We start from the raw sequence: 13,051 nt of genomic DNA, 5'->3' as shown, positions 1-13,051 counted from the left end.
CCCCAGGGTTTAACAGTGGGCAACCCACCCACTGTAGAGACTTGTGAGACTGTGGCTTTGCACTCCCCAGGATTGAACAGTGGGCAAACCACCCACTGTAGAGACTTGTGAGACTGTGGCTTTGCACTCCCCAGGATTGAACAGTGGGCAACCCACCCACTGTATAGACTTGTGAGACTGTGGCTTTGCACTCCCCAGGACTGAACAGTGGGCATGTGGCCCCCTCTTGGATTTGGCATTGTGCACTCAAGTGACTGAGGTGTCCCCCCTTTCTTCCCCCTGAGGTGCCTGTTTAGTTGCTGTCTGCTGCCCCTGCAGTGTTCTCTCCGTCATGGTCGGGGATCTTGTGTGGGCGCGCCCATACCATGTGGTCCCAGTGTTCCACGGACGTTATTAGAGCACTACTTGGACTACTATGCTTGGTATATATTTTGTACATGGTGTATATATATGTTTCTGACTACTTGCTTTTAATATACAGGGAGTGCAGAATTATTAGGCAAGTTGTATTTTTGAGGATTAATTTTATTATTGAACAACAACCATGTTCTCAATGAACCCAAAAAACTCATTAATATCAAAGCTGAATATTTTTGGAAGTAGTTTTTAGTTTGTTTTTAGTTTTAGCTATGTTAGGGGGATATCTGTGTGTGCAGGTGACTATTACTGTGCATAATTATTAGGCAACTTAACAAAAAACAAATATATACCCATTTCAATTATTTATTATTACCAGTGAAACCAAGATAACATCTCAACATTCACAAATATACATTTCTGACATTCAAAAACAAAACAAAAACAAATCAGTGACCAATATAGCCACCTTTCTTTTCAAGGACACTCAAAAGCCTGCCATCCATGGATTCTGTCAGTGTTTTGATCTGTTCACCATCAACATTGCGTGCAGCAGCAACCACAGCCTCCCAGACACTGTTCAGAGAGGTGTACTGTTTTCCCTCCTTGTAAATCTCACATTTGATGATGGACCACAGGTTCTCAATGGGGTTCAGATCAGGTGAACAAGGAGGCCATGTCATTAGATTTCCTTCTTTTATACCCTTTCTTGCCAGCCACGCTGTGGAGTACTTGGACGCGTGTGATGGAGCATTGTCCTGCATGAAAATCATGTTTTTCTTGAAGGATGCAGACTTCTTCCTGTACCACTACTTGAAGAAGGTGTCTTCCAGGAACTGGCAGTAGGACTGGGAGTTGAGCTTGACTCCATCCTCAACCCGAAAAGGCCCCACAAGCTCATCTTTGATGATACCAGCCCAAACCAGTACTCCACCTCCACCTTGCTGGCGTCCGAGTCGGACTGGAGCTCTCTGCCCTTTACCAATCCAGCCACGGGCCCATCCATCTGGCCCATCAAGACTCACTCTCATTTCATCAGTCCATAAAACCTTAGAAAAATCAGTCTTGAGATATTTCTTGGCCCAGTCTTGACGTTTCAGCTTGTGTGTCTTGTTCAGTGGTGGTCGTCTTTCAGCCTTTCTTACCTTGGCCATGTCTCTGAGTATTGCACACCTTGTGCTTTTGGGCACTCCAGTGATGTTGCAGCTCTGAAATATGGCCAAACTGGTGGCAAGTGACTTTTCTCAGTTCATGGGCAGTTATTTTGCGCCTTGGTTTTTCCACACGCTTCTTGCGACCCTGTTGACTATTTTGAATGAAACGCTTGATTGTTCGATGATCACGCTTCAGAAGCTTTGCAATTTTAAGAGTGCTGCATCCCTCTGCAAGATATCTCACTATTTTTGACTTTTCTGAGCCTGTCAAGTCCTTCTTTTGACCCATTTTGCCAAAGGAAAGGAAGTTGCCTAATAATTATGCACACCTGATTTAGGGTGTTGATGTCATTAGACCACACCCCTTCTCATTACAGAGATGCACATCACCTAATATGCTTAATTGGTAGTAGGCTTTCGAGCCTATACAGCTTGGAGTAAGACAACATGCATAAAGAGGATGATGTGGTCAAAATACTCATTTGCCTAATAATTCTGCACTCCCTGTATTACAATGGTTACACTCATTTTCTATTGTCTTTGCATTCTTCCGGGGGGTTTGAGGGGTGTAACTGTGATTTATTAATATGCATTAGTGTGTGTGTTGTGGTGGGTGAGGGTGGGGGTGTTGCGTGTTGCGTGTCCCTGTTTTTTCCCTCCCCCCCCTGTGTCGTAGGTGCAGTACTCACCGTGGTCTTCGCCGCCGGCGTTCGTGCTCCTGGTAGAGGAGCAGGAAGACTATTGCAGGTAGAATTTGGGGTTCCGGATCCATGGCGTCCTCGTTCCTCGTGGGGTGTGTAGAGGTGAGCGTTTTTCCTTCGGGATTCCTGTTTCCGCCGTGTTTTTATCCGCGGTGAATCCGCCCCGGAAAAGGTGGCGGATTGGCCTGTCATAATAGTGTGGGCGGTACATTGTCTCCCACCTGTCTGTTGGCGGTGACCGCCGCGCTGTTTGTTTGTACCGCCGTGGCGGTCGGAGTGTTAACGTGGCTGTCTTTGCTGGCGGTTTCCGCCACGGTCGTAATTGCAAATTTTTTACCGCCGGGCTGTTGGTGGTCTTACCGCCGCTTTAACACCGACCGCCAGGGTTGTAATGACCACCTAAATCAACTGGTTAAGGAAATTAAGTAAGACAACGCGTGTGAACCAATTCTATAAAAAAAAGACTTAAGGTGAATATTATGCCTTTTAATTTTCTTCTTTTATTCGCAGCAACCATTAAACAATCAGCAACTCTTCTGGCTATATGCCCCAAGATTAATAGAAAGAATCATCAGTAACAACAACCAGTCAGAAAAATTATTTCTAAAGACATAAGCACTTAAGTGAAACCACATTTGCTCCTTGTGTGCTGCTCAGCAGCAAGTTAATTACTTTCTCCCGAGGGCTTTTGTATTTGGAGTTGCATGGCTTGCTTGGTTATTGTTATGTCACAAAGTTGGTACCGAGCACTTTTATACTTAGCATACGTTCCTGTGTAGCAAATCCTACCCCAATTCAGTGTGTCGCAAGGGGAGCCCACACCCCTGTGGCAATTGATGCGTGGTGGATCCAGTACCTACGTTCAGACCATCATGTGCCATCAACGTAAGAGAAGGACCGCGGGCTTTCATGTTCAATGGTACGGTCCCGCAGAGAGGCTTCTGCAGTGAGCAGAGCAATGGCTCCGAGGTCCCCATAGGGTCCATGGTTGCAAGAAAGAGCAACCTTGGGACATTGTTGCAGTGCACAGTCTTGGTTCTTTTCTCATACACTAGAAATAGACAGCAGGGAGCGATGGCAGCGCTCCATGCCCATAATCTAGCATTACATGTTGCCATGCCCTAGACCTGTAGATATCTAGAGACAGAGGAAAATGATTTAGTCATGCCCACCCTCGCCCACTGTGACTCCTGATATAGTATGAATAAAAAGTCCTAATGAAAAGCAGGAAGCTCCGTACTGGCTCCAGGTGGGTGATTGCCCTTCATAATCATTAGGGTCAATTGTGTCTAAATACTTATTAATTACTTGATTGGGAGCATTTTGCACTCTATAGACAAATGTTAAAGACTATTGCATGTTTATGGGAGAAGGACCTCCTTGAGGAGGTGCAACATGTACCTAATTCTCCCCATTGGAGAAGGCACGGACTCCTCAGTTCACAGAGCTGTGAGCACCATCCTGAAACCCCTTGGAAGGAACCTTCTGCTCTTGGCTGTAGCCCAGTGCATATTACACCTTGTAAGGGTCCTTGATTTGTTCGGCCCACAGAAAGCCAGGGGGCTCCAGTACCACCCTTGCCTAGCAAGGCTAAAAAAATAAAAAAAACCTGAGGCCACCACCTGGGGTTTGCCTTTGAAAGGTTCTGGAAAAGAGTGGTGGCCACCCAGTGCATTCCCTCAGTTCATGAGCGCTGACCTGATGCCATATCTTACAGCAGGGATATCTACTTCCCAGTAGATGACCATGAAAACGGAGAGGGATCAGACAGAGATCATGATAACGAGGCACAAGTAGGCACTGGTGCCGAGACTAGAAGGAAAGGGCATGGAGCACTCAGCCACTGAAAGGAGATCAAGTCAAGGTAAGTCAAAACACAGTCCAAATTATCCTGTGCTCACCCTCTGGTAGCTTGGCACAGAGCAGGCAGGCGTAACGTAGAAGGCAATGTGCAAAGTATTTGTGCAATAACTCATACAGTAACACAGTGAAAACACCACAAAAATACACCACACAGGTTTAGAAAAATAGATATTTATCTGAATAAAAAGAAGATCTGCACAAGTTGAGATGTCACTTTTTAAAGCTTTAAAAGAGTCTCAATCCTTAAGAATCAGAGGTTGTATCCTTGTAACACACAGTACCTGGGATGCGTAAAAAATAACGACGTACGGGGGCCACAGAGGAGGTGATGCGTTGAAAAATAAAGCGATGAGGCGGATTTTCCAGTGCACTACAGACCATGCGTTTCTTTCCATGCTGCAAAGTGATGCATCGATTTCCAGGAGCGCAGCTTTGGTTCCTCACTGCAATGCAGGGATATTTTGACACCAAGGGATGATGCGTTGAAAATCCTTGACACGCTGGTAAGAAGGAGCAGGCGCTACGTCGATCTGGTAGGTGATGTGGTGAATTTTCAGCCTCAAGGCAGGTGCTGCATCAATTTCTGCAGGCGTTGCATTGATCTTCCGACGCCAGGTGATTTTCTTCTGTAGGGTGAAGTCTTTGCGGCCCTGAGACTTGAGAACAGGAGGCAAGCTCAATCCAAGCCCTTGGAGAGCACTTGTTGGGAAGGCAGAGTCCTTCCAGCAGAGTCAGTGGCCAGCAGGCAGCAGTGCAACAAGCAGGGCAGCAGTCCTTCTCAGCAAAGCAGTCCAGATGAGTCCTTTGGGCAGCCAGGCAGTCCCTCTGACAGAGTCCAGGTGTAGATCCAGATGTGTCTGATTTGGTGGGGTCAGAGACCCAGTAGATATACCAAAAAATGCCTTTGAAGTGGGGGAAACTTTCAAGAGTGGTTTTGAAGTGCACAAGTTCCCCTTTCAGCCCAGTCCTGTCTGCTAAGATCCATGTAGGGGGATTATCAGTCCTTTGTGTGAGGACAGTCCACTGGCTTTGAAGTATAAGAGAGCCCCTCCACTCTTTATGCCCAGGGACACCCATTCAATATGCAGACGAATGCAGATGTGACTGAGTGTCCTGTGTTTATGGCTGTCTGGGTGGAATGCACAAGGGGAGCTGTCAGCCAGCACAGACCAGATTTGGATTGGAGACATGCTGTGAGGCACAGATGGCGGTAAGTGCATAGAAATGCCCGCTTTCTAAAAGTGGCATTTCTGAAATAGTAATATTAAATCCAACTTCACCAGTAAGAAGGATTTTCTATTACCGTTCTTGTCATAATAAAACATGACAGGGCTACTTCAGATCATAATCTACCACTTAAAAGTATATAAGGACAGTTCTTATGCTGGCTTATGAGAGTAGCAGGCCTCACAGTAGTGGGAAACAAATTTGTGAGTTTTTGTCAGGGAGACCAGATCCTCGGGGCCTGCGCACGTTCCCAACATGTCCACCACTAGACAGCTCCAAAGCTCCAATAGAAATACCACAGAGCCTGAGAGAGTCCAAGTGGGGGGAAAGAGGATTAGGTAGGGAACAGCTGGGAAGGAGACCTGTGGGAAGCAAGAGGTTAAACAACACAATGTCAAGATATAATCACATTGACTTTCAAAAGACTATGGTTCTAATAGTTCTTATACTGTAATCATGGATAACCTAAGAAAATGACTATAACTAGACCATAAGAAATCTAGGTACCTGGAAAAATCAAGAATGGGTTAATACAATGTTTCATATGAGCTTTTCAGGAAATATTACATACTGTCTAGAATACAAGAACCTTCATCAATAATGTTTCAGAATAAACATTGCATTTTTACATGAGGACAAAGGCTATCTGATCATTCCCTGGGAACATCAGGAACTGTATTAGGAACTTAATATGCACAAAGAATGTCGCACTTTGAATTAAGTGTGTCAAAGAAATCCAAATCTCAGGATAAATGTGTGCACCTCAACAAACACGGCACACCAAAGATTTCAATGTCATGAAATGATTGTGTACAACTGCCGATCTAAAAGCCAAGCATTTTATGCCAGGGTGGAATTGCGCACTCTGCCGATTCGAACAAGAATATGCAAATGCCATGAAATGATCGCGCACACTGTTGCCGATCTGAATTCCAAGGTTTACATGTTAGAAATGAATTGCGCACTCTGCCAATTCGAACAAGAATATGCAAATGCCATGAAATGATCGCGCACACTGTTGCCGATCTGAATGCCAAAGATTACATGTTAGAAATGAATCGCGCACACTGCCGACTCGGACGAAAACATGCAAATGCCATGAAATCACAATCACGCACACAGAGTTTCACAACTAGGCCCAAAACTCAAATGTCTTTGAGAATGGGGGTCGGAGGCCCAGCCCGACCTCCGCCTTACCGCCCTGCTCAAGGATCATCAATATAATGAGGGTAGGCCTGGAATATCAAGGTAGGCCTCCAGAACAGGAGCTCAGGAAGTTGCTGCTGCTCTGCACCGGGACCTCTGTATAGTGAGCATGTGGAGCTGGGCTGTCTCCCTTATATAGAGTCAAGCCCAGCACACAAACCACATCCAGTCATGCTGCAGGAAAAGCTTCTAGAAGGTCCTAGAAAAGGACCACACCCACTCAGTAAGCCTGCAGCAATGCCTTGCAAATGAACAGTTATTGCAAACATCATTAATAGTGCTTTTCAAGGTTAAACTCTGCAATGCAAAAGGTCAACATACTGCATATAAACACAATGCATGAATTATGCTCTTGCATAACGACTGAGTTTTTGCATTTTTGTCACCCGTAGAGCACGCTCTGTCCTGATGTTGACAGTTTTCCCCTGCCAGGACAGGTAAAACACATAAGTACGTGTCCTGTCTTTTACTTACATCGCCCCCTACCCTATGGGCTACCTAGGGTCTACCTTAGGGGTGACCTATATGAAGAAAAAGGGGAGTTTAAGGCTTGGCAAATAGTTTTAAATGCCAAGTCGAAGTGGCAGTGGAACCGCACACACAGGCTTTGCAATGGCAGGCCTGAGACATGATTAAGGGGCTACATATGTGGGTGGTACAACCAGTGCTGCAGGCCCACTAGTAGCACTTAATTTACAGGCCCCAGGCACCTCTAGTGTACTTTACTGGGGATTTGCAAGTAAATTAAATATGGGTAGGAACCAATAATACCATGTTTAGGGGAGAGAGCACTAGCACTTTAACACTGGTCAGCAGTGGTAAAGTGCGCAGAGTCCTAAAACCAGCAAAAAAAGGGTCAGAAAAACTAAGGGAGGGAGGCAAAACGGTGAAGGATGACCACCCTAAGGCTGTCAGGTCTAATAGGAGGTAGAAGCGTATTCCGGTGTGCAGCCCATGCACTAGATTAACCCCTTTTTCCCAACCAAGAGTAAGAGGGACATTGCCATTGTTTGCATATAAGTGACATCAGATAACCATCCGAGGCTTCCACATAGAGTTTTACAGGATGCCAAAGCAGAGCATGAGAATCCAAAGAATCTAGCTTTGCTCAAAAAGAACATTTCCTGCTGGACCAGGAAGTGGAGGCTTCCTAAAGGAAGATGCAATGGTGTGGCATGCCCTGTCACCCTGGGTGATTCTTGACCAATTTATTTCCTGTGAAGATAAAAGATGAGGGCCAAGGTACAGTCATCAACTTTTGGGAATTCACCTTATGTTTGCTATATCTTTGTTTCAGGGCTCTACCTTCTCAGAAACATACTTCTTGTATTCAATTTGATGATCACATTAGACCTGAAGGACCGTGTCTCCAGGTTCTGATCTTTAGACCTCATTGAATTCATGTGGTAGGGACAGGCTTTTGAGCTCTTAGTCCGTCCCTTTGGCCTTTTATCTGCCCCATGGTGCTTCATCAAGATGCTGAACCTGGAGGACACAACTCTGATGTCCAAGTCCTCAGGCTCACTGTGTACCTAGCTGATATCTGCATGACAAGCCCATGTCCCAATAAGCTTAGGAGCAAGGTCAAATTGTTGGTGGATCTTCTGCAGGGTCTTGGCTGTGTCATCAACACAGACAAGTCACAACTCTATCCAGAACAAAGAATGACTTTTTTTGTGGTTTATAGTGGACTTAGTTTCGGGACAGTAGGGCACCCTGAAATCAAGATGATGAACATCAGGAAGCAAGTGAAGAGGACCCTTCTGAACAATACCAGCTTCCTGGGGCAGCTTGCCAGGCTGGCTGGCCTCTTGGCAATGTGAATCCAGGCAATCTTTGCAGGACTACACCACTACAGGGTGTTCCAACAAGTCAAGGATTCCCATTTGACGGACGGCCTCCCCTATTTGGAGGAGATCAAGCTATTGAAGGAGGCCAGAACACAGAACCAATTGTGGTTGGATCATATGGAGGCTTGAAAATTCAGCACCATCTTCGGTGCCAGCCCAGACCCGATCATAGAGATGGATAACAGCTGCTTAGCTTGGGATCATGTTGTGGAGGACAGTAGTCAAAACAAGAACCAAACATTCCCATCAACTGCTTGGAACTCTTAGTGGTGTCCTTTGCAGTGAAGTACATGACCAGAAACAATCACTTGCTGGATGTTAGAATTGAAATGACAATGTGTCAGTTCTGCAGTATATCAACTGCCTGGGGGGGAAGAGATACCAGATCCAAACTACTGACCTAACTGGCCAAAACAAACACATATCTGGCATGGCAGAGTATCTACCATGGATACAGAACTTGGCAGTACATTGGATCTCTAGATTCCTGTGGGACTTCAGTCCATGGTAACTGGACACAGAAGTATTCAGCCTCCTAATGAACAGGTGGGGACTGTGTGAGGTGGACATCTTCGCAATGCAAATTAATCATCAGATTCCAAAGCATTTCGGTTGTAGTCCGGACCCAGTATCAGAGGTGGTAGCTGACTTTACTCAAAACCGGAGAACCAGCTGCAATTACCTCCTTGTAGCTTTTATAACGATTACAAGGCTTTACGCACAGGTGAGAAGATAGCAGACATTGTTCTGATAACTCTACATTGGACAGCACAAGTTTGGTTTATAATTCTTCTAGAACTTTGACTGGATTCTCTGATTTTTCTTCCCTACTTTTTCTACAGTACTAACGAGCAGTCCTGGAGAGATCCCTTCACCTAACGGTTTGGAGGATTAAAAAGGTGCTGTGAGATTCTAAAATGTTCATGCCAGGCTTCAAACTACTTCAGGTGGGCCTGGGTGGAGACCGGGCAAGAGATGCAGCTCAGTTTGGAGACGATAGTCCCTTTGGTGTATGAGATCAGGTTTGGGTCTCTTGGAGACAGATGTTGTCCACATCCTGAATTTACTCTTGGAGCTGGTGGGCAGAGGCTAGACCTACAAAAAGGTTAATGCCTGCAGATCAGCAGTTTCAGCAAGCCTATCTGCTGATCAGTGTAGTTCCAGTGGGAGAACATCCTATGGTGTGTAGGCTGCTATGGGGGATCTGATAGCAATTCTTCTGGAACCCAAGTATTCACTCTTTTGGGATCTCCACATGGTCTTCAACTTCTTTTCATCTAGGTATGAAAATAAGTTCCTTTTGAGAAAGTAACTCTTAGCCAAACTGGTGATGTTATTTTTATGGTGTCATACAGAAACATGTTGGATGTATGAGCCTGGGATTTGACAGGTAGAGTTTTTGCCCCAGAAAGGAAGAGCTGCACTGGAGGATTAGGGCCAACATTCAAGCTATCTTGTATCCTGAAGTCCCAGATGCGCCTTAAATTCCCGGATATGCCCAAAGTTATGTATGGTTAGATGCTTTAAGGCGTATGAGAAAATATTGAGTGAGAATAGGACACCAGGGGTGCAATAGTTGTTCATCTCCATTAGAAAATCCTTTTGGATGGTTTCATCACCAACAATAGAGTTTCATATGATGGATTACGGCAGAGGCCGCAATCGATGTGTCAATTTATGGATCACACTTCTAGAGGAGCCATGGCTTACACAGCATTTTATTTTAGATGGGAGCTTAGGGTACATTTTAAATGCCACAGATTGGTCAATTGATTTGACCATCAAAAAGTTTTATTTTATACCAGTGTTTAGGATTGCCCCATTGGTGATGAGTAAGATTAATCCTCTGCTGTCCTGACAATGAGTGTAAACTTTCAATTCTTTTGTAACAGAGGCTAGGATTATCCCATTCAACTATAAACATTCTAGTTGTTTCCATCCTCGGGTAAGCAAGAAGATGTGGCATAAGTGATGGGTATAAATATGTTAATTTATTGGTATGACAACTCAAATGTTCAAGTTAAGGAATGCCCTACAGTGATATAATACAATGTTGCTTGTTAACCTTGAGTGAGTTTAGATTTACAGAGTTTACAATTATTATGTTTCGTCTTACTAGGCACAGAGCAAAAACAGGAGCTATGATGATGACAAATGGAAAGAAGTGTGGTTTGTCCTGAGGGTGTATTTCTGTGGAATGTATTCCTCTGATTGGTGGTTGTTATTGTTGATTACCTCTAATATTCATGGGATAAATAGTCCAGAAAAGTTGTCTATCATTTTATGACTGTTGAAAAATAAAAGAGAAAGTTAAAATTGATGTAGGAAGAATAGGAACACATCACATACATCACATACATACAAACATAAGTTCCCAAATCCCAATACAAACATTTTAGGCTAGGGATAGTTGTAAACTAATGTAAGTAGTGAAAGGCTTAATACATGACATGTTAAGAAAAGACAGACTGTGGGTTTAATAGAAAAGCAGGTCATATTTAGGACAAACAAACACTTATTACTTAGGAAACGTATACACATGCTGCATTGTTAAGTTAGCTGTGCTGAAACACACAAGAGGCCCAAGCCACATTGGAATGAGAGTTTTTCTTTAAAGCTGCACCAACTGTTGCTTCCAAAATGTTCACTTAGCACGAACAGGGTGGAACAAAAGGGTGTATCCTGCCTTAGCACAAGGGTCCTAAAAACCACAAGTCATTCATATCTTGGTGAGGGAAACTGTGTAAGGGTCAGATAAGCATTAGCACAAGGCAGGGCTACCATGAGCATCATGTAACATTCATTCATTCATTACTTTACTTTATTCGGTGCAAAAGACCACAAAAGACAACAAATAAATTAAGCATACAAACTTCTTAATCATAAAAATTCCTAAAAAACATTATTATTACATTTTCCGAATACCGCGAGCAGCATGTATGAAATTTAACACAGCCTGAATTATGTCCATATTTCCCAAATCATGTAAGTGGGAATAAGCAAGCTGGCTAGTTCTAATACTGTTAGACAGGAATAACGGATGTAAAAACCTTTTTCTTGGAACAGCATATAAAGTGCAAAAAAGCATAAAATGTAATGTACTTTGAGATGTCTTTCCATCGCAACAACAAGGAGGGAGGGTCTTGAACCGGTTCCACATACTTGGAATGCTACCAGGTAATGTAAAGTATTTAAACGTAGCCTCGTAAGTAAAAACCTGTCAAATACAATTTTGGTTGAAGTTGTTGTGTCTCATGTCTCATCCATAGTCTCATTACACCAGAGGGTGGCTCCGTGGCCTGATTTTTCTGCCAGAATATGTCTTTAACCTTCTTGATGTCCTGTCTTGTTAGAGTATCCGGTTTAAAAAAAAATTCTCCTAATCCTAATGACAGGCGAGAGAGATAAACATATCTAAGCCAGGGTATATCCAGGAATCATGACAAGAGGAGACAATCCTGTATCACCTTTCTACATAAAAACGCTTCTGGCTTAGTCCAGATTTTTACCCACAATATTACAGGTTGAAGTTTTATATAGCTAGATATGTATCTCAAACCTACTTCTTTATGACAGAACATTGCTGGTGTAGATTGAGGGACTGCTAATAACCTTATTAAAAATGTATTTTCTATAATCTGAAGTCCTGTACATTCTGCATGCCCCCAAACCCAGCTCCAAATGTCGCAATAGAAAGACACTTAGAAGAGAAAACAGTCATCATTTCCTTAACAGGTTTATGTTGGAGGCTTTTCGCAAACCTAAAAACAGCTTCAATGGCTTTTTGGAATTGTATTGAACGTATATTAACTAAAAATTTCCAATTAAAATCTACATCAATGGGGACCCCCAGATACGTAAAATGTGGGACCTTAAATATCTCATGCCCGTCTAAAATGAATTTTTTCGTTTTTATTAATTTGGGTCCGGTCTTCATCACAAACGACTTAGTTCTGTTAATTTTAAGACCAAGGTTCCCCATAAAAATATTAAAAGTGTTTAATAAAATCTGGAGGCCATTTGCTGTCCTTGAGATGAGTACTGCATCGTCCGCATACAAGAGTGCAGGGATTGGAGAATTGTTGATGACTGGGGAATCCTTCCCTGATTCACAAAGAAATTTCTCTAACCCATTTATATACAAGAGAAAAAGAAAAGGGGCAAGGACACATCCTTGTCTAACCCCCTTTAATGAGGGAAATATCTCTGTCATACATCCCTCCCGGGAATAGCGGACCCGAGCCTCTGTACAGGCGTGTAGTTTGCTAAGTAATATAACTATATCTTTATCCACGCCTATACCCAGCATGACCCTCCACAATTTCTCCCTGTTAACTGTGTCAAAGGCACAGGACAGATCCATAAATGCTAGATGTATGCAACCCCTTTTGGCTTTGGTATATTTCTGAACTATAAGAGTCAAGTTAAGAGTTTGTTCTACTGTGCCCACACCTGGACGAAAGCCAAATTGTATTTCTGAAAGGGAGTGAGATTCAATCGCCCATTGTTTAGCTTGTTTAGGATCACTCAACCTAAAATTTTGACTGAACTATCCAATAAAGAAATTGGGCGATAGCACAAGGGATCTGCCCTATCTCCCTTCTTAAAAATTGGGACGATGATCGCCTCTTTCCAAGAATCTACTAGAGGGCCTGCCACAGCCGATCTCAAAACGTTGGTAAGCAGTGGTCCC

The 13,051-nt window shown here is 43.7% G+C and overlaps 1 long non-coding RNA gene across 1 annotated transcript in view; it reads right to left on the bottom strand.

Moving 5' to 3' along the window:
- Window positions 1–10,157: 10,157 nt before the first annotated feature.
- Window positions 10,158–13,051, bottom strand: part of LOC138268168 (uncharacterized) — a 97,418-nt gene continuing 94,524 nt past the window's right edge. The window contains exon 3 of the long non-coding RNA XR_011199945.1: window positions 10,158–10,645. This is a non-coding gene — a long non-coding RNA (uncharacterized lncRNA). The remainder of the gene's footprint in view (window positions 10,646–13,051) is intronic.

Source organism: Pleurodeles waltl, chromosome 12 (assembly GCF_031143425.1).
Source record: "Pleurodeles waltl isolate 20211129_DDA chromosome 12, aPleWal1.hap1.20221129, whole genome shotgun sequence".
Lineage (NCBI taxonomy): Eukaryota > Metazoa > Chordata > Amphibia > Caudata > Salamandridae > Pleurodeles > Pleurodeles waltl.
This window is presented reverse-complemented; position numbering and strand designations above follow the sequence as displayed.